General features: G+C 40.6%; 1 long non-coding RNA gene across 1 annotated transcript; it reads right to left on the bottom strand.

Moving 5' to 3' along the window:
• Positions 1 to 1,231: 1,231 nt before the first annotated feature.
• Positions 1,232 to 3,416, bottom strand: LOC128089389 (uncharacterized). The gene is made up of 3 exons (XR_008210503.1): positions 3,298 to 3,416; positions 2,574 to 2,658; positions 1,232 to 2,222 (listed from the first exon to the last, which is right to left on the bottom strand). It is a non-coding gene; the product is annotated as an uncharacterized LOC128089389 (long non-coding RNA).
• Between the last annotated feature and the right edge of the window lie 531 nt (positions 3,417 to 3,947).

The following is a 3,947-nucleotide window of genomic DNA, read 5'->3' on the forward strand; positions in this document are numbered from 1 at the left end:
CCACGACCTGTGAAGGTCTTCCCAGGGAACATGGTGTCTAAAGTGCACCTCTCTACACCAGCTTTCCTCTTGCTTTCCAGGCAGCAGAGTAGGAATAGTTCTGACACGATTGGTGCAGCTGCAGATAGGACATTGGTATTAGGCCTGCTGCTAGCCTTAGTGTCTATTTCAGACTAACAGTCTTCAGAAATGCTCCTTTGCCAACACTTGCCACAGTCATTTGTTGAGACATTCCCTTGTGTTGGTGCATACCCTTGCCTCTTCAGTGCAAAGCCTTTCTGTGATCAAATTGACTATCTGAGAGTACTCAGGTATCTGTTTCTTGTCCCCTCAACAATCACATGAAAAAGGCTTCTTCTCTGCATGCAATCAAGATAAATAATAATCACCTGGCTATAAGTAAATGCAGGAAATAACTGAGCCATTTACACAGGAAGCTCAAAATGCCTTTTGCACAAGCTAGCAAAATGAAAGGTCCTGGCATTCATACTACTTTCTAATTGTCCTGTGACTGCAAGAGAATCAGATCTAGCTCTTTTTAAATTGAATTCAGGGGACTCAAGGTGGGAAGCTATCATTCAGTGGTTGTGAAACTCTGGTAATTGTCCATGTTATTGTTATTATCATTATACTAGCTACAGCCTCAATTCTAAATAGTGTCACATACTCTTACCTCTTCCTTACCCAAGACTTTAGCACTGTATGCACATAGTGGCTTCTTCACAAGAGAAATCACAATCTGATTAGAAATATTGAGACAAAAATGAGAAAATACTGGTGCTAAACATTTTCTAAGGGATAAAATATAAGCAAATGCAATAATCAAATCAATGTCAGAAGTGTAATCTTTCAGGGGAAATCTGTATTTTTTTCTCTGGTTAAAAACCTGTTCTTGTACTTCTAGAAAGGAAAGGCAGGGCAGAGGGGGTCAAAAGTAGCTTTAAGTAAACAATCATAACTAAATGCTGAAATATTGATTTTCTTTCCTTTTGGCAGACCACATGGAACACCTGTCTCACTCTGTCTACCATAAAAGCAAACCAGAAAAATTCCAAGTCCAATAGATGAATAGACACAAATCCAGGAACTGTCAACAGCCCCATGAACATAAAAACGATGACCCTTGAAATACATCACAGGCCTTTCAGGTGGTTCAACTGAATCTTTCTGCTACTATCTCTATTGCTTCAGGCAAAACAACTGTCCCTTCTTTTCCAGGAGACACGCATAGTTACAAAGAACCCATCCAAGAAAATACTTATTTTGCCACTCAGTATTATTATTGTTAAAACATCCAGTCCACTTCAGCAAAAGGAATCCTGCAATATCCAAATCAACCTTAATGTAAAATCAAAATCAAATTAGGTCAAAACATAATAAATGCTTTTACTGAACATCTAGGAAAGATGAAATGAGAGCGTTAACAAGAACAACAAAAAGGTGAGTACTCAGGCTCCAAGGCACCATGAGCAATTGCCCAGGCAAAGAATGTTGTTTCTATAACACAAACGTATCAGAGATATCGAGAACTTCAAAAATCCCATTAAGTAGCCTCCAGATTAGCTGTTATATCTGCCACTGTGAAAGAGTTAAAAGTTGATTGGGAAGAGAGATCTGCAGGGAGGTAATCTCTAGAGAGTAGTAACTCTACACATTGATGAAATTTCCATTTAATGTAAATTCCTTGTACAAATGACAAGTGAACTGTGACAGTAGCAAGGTTTAAACATCATATGGAAATTTATCTCCAAATCACATGTCACTTCAGAGGTTTGGCAAGTCAATGCGCTCTCAAAAGAAAAATCTATGAAAACACAATCTGCATAACACTGGCAATGTCAGAGCTTCACTTTCTCCTTCATCCTGACTGAGATAATGGAAGTTGCTCTAGTGGAAGATTCGTATGACCCTTGATCTTTCCTGCGTGAGAGTCTATGTTCAAATCTCACCTTTCTGATCTGGCTGTTTATCTCAGAAGATCTTGGATGCATTGAGGAGTAGGATGAGCTGCACGAGTACCTAGATGAGTGCTGCTTTATTTGCTTTCATGGAGCCTGCAGGGTGATTTTACTGACGACCACTCAACAAGAAGAAGAATAATGCCTGTTTCATCACCCCCCTGGTGGGAGACAGCCGATCCTCTCAAAAAATATAGGAGGAAACATAGGCTATCCTGTGGGAGCACGCAAAGTGCTGTGATCCAGACATGGGATGATGTCTGCCTGTAAGACAAAGAAAGAAATATTCATAAATCCCTTCCCTACAAGAATCCAGAAACATTTCCTTTACCAAAGTCACTTTTGTCACAACCTTGCTATCGCCAACTCCCCGGAGCCATAGTCACCAGGTGAAAAGATGCTGTGAAATCATTCTTTTCACTGTAGAATTGAAAGTGGAAAGAAGAAAAGACAAATCACAGTCCTCAGGTTCTCAACCTACCTTCTGAACTGTCCATGCCTCTGCCAATGTGTGTAATAATTCCTTTAGCTGCAAAATCAGCTGCAAATGCTCATGCAAGTAGCTGCAACTCTACATGACTAGTTGGACATGGAATTTTCTTCCCTTCCACCTACCTTACTGTGCAGGAGGAGAAAGAAACCTTCTTCTGCTGTTGCCATTTCTTCCCCATTTACACCACAGCTTCAAATTTCCCTCCATCTGAAAAGGAAGAAAATTAACAACAGTCGCTAGTGTAAGAAATATCTGTCCTTATATATTATCTAATCATTTTTTCTGCCAAGACTTCTGTGAGCTGTGCAGTTCTTTGCATGTAAGATTAGAGCAATGTTTTTACAACAGGTGCCACTTTTCTACCTGTTGGAAGCACATTAATCTGAACAGAGGGCAAGAGTTATAATTATAGCCTGTGGGTAATTTTAATCTTTTATTTCTATGCTTTCAAAGCACAAAATTTCTGTTTATCTGAACATTAAAATGATTGCTTCAAATTTGTGAATTACAATTTTCCAAACAGAACAAAGGACTTCATATTGCTCCTTGCCATTCTCCTCCTATTGCTGTGAGAGCCACCAAGCATCCTGCCTTGCCTGGGTTCCCACACAGCTCCTGAGGAAGGCATGCTCTATTGCTGTGTCCCCAGGAGTGCTTCCTAGCAAAACTATGCTCCTTGCTGGAAATCTGGGCAACTGGAGGAGTTTTCACATCGCTCTTCAGATCATAGTTAGCTTATAAGGATGTGAATACTATCTCTCAGTCCTGCCTCTCTGAGCAGGATTGTCTGAGCACACCTGGTCCACAGCTAGCCTTACTACACCCAGTCCTACTTCCAAATCCAACCTTTTTTCTCTTTCTTCTGGGCCTCCAAAACATGTCTCTTCACTGCAGCATTACTTGCACTCCCTCACTTTTCTACTGTCTCCACAGCACCTTATGCTCCCCAGGCTTGCAGCTGTTGCCTTTTTGCCTGTGGGTATCTCTTCCACACAGCTGAAAATAGATGCTCCCTTCAGAGTAAGAGAGAAGAAGAGCAGCCGTGTGGCTGGGCTCTTTCTAGCTCAGACTATGGAAAATACCAGATTTTGAATGAGGAAAGATTGGTAAGGTAGCAGCCTTTCATCCTATTCTTCCAGAGGAACCTTAGAAAACACATCCAGATTATAAAGGTTGATATGAAACTATTCAGATTACAGGGAATGTAACAGGACTGAGTTTTTTGCAGCACAGTGAACAACTACATGGAGAAACCTGAAGCACAAAACAATGGGCACATCTTATTTGATGCTTCACATTTGCCAACCCATTCTGCTTCTTGGCTAGATTGGTTATCCTCAAATAGATTCATGTACTAACACATCTGCAGAACATGTCTGGACCAGAGATGAAGTTGATGCCTCCACACTGCACAGCGTAGGCAAAATCCAACTGCTTTCAGCAGAGTCTAAAAGTAGAGAAAAATTTCCCAAAATAAAGTTTATAGAAGAAAATCT

Source organism: Tympanuchus pallidicinctus, unplaced genomic scaffold (genome assembly GCF_026119805.1).
Source record: "Tympanuchus pallidicinctus isolate F22 unplaced genomic scaffold, pur_lepc_1.0 scaffold4, whole genome shotgun sequence".
Taxonomy (NCBI): domain Eukaryota; kingdom Metazoa; phylum Chordata; class Aves; order Galliformes; family Phasianidae; genus Tympanuchus; species Tympanuchus pallidicinctus.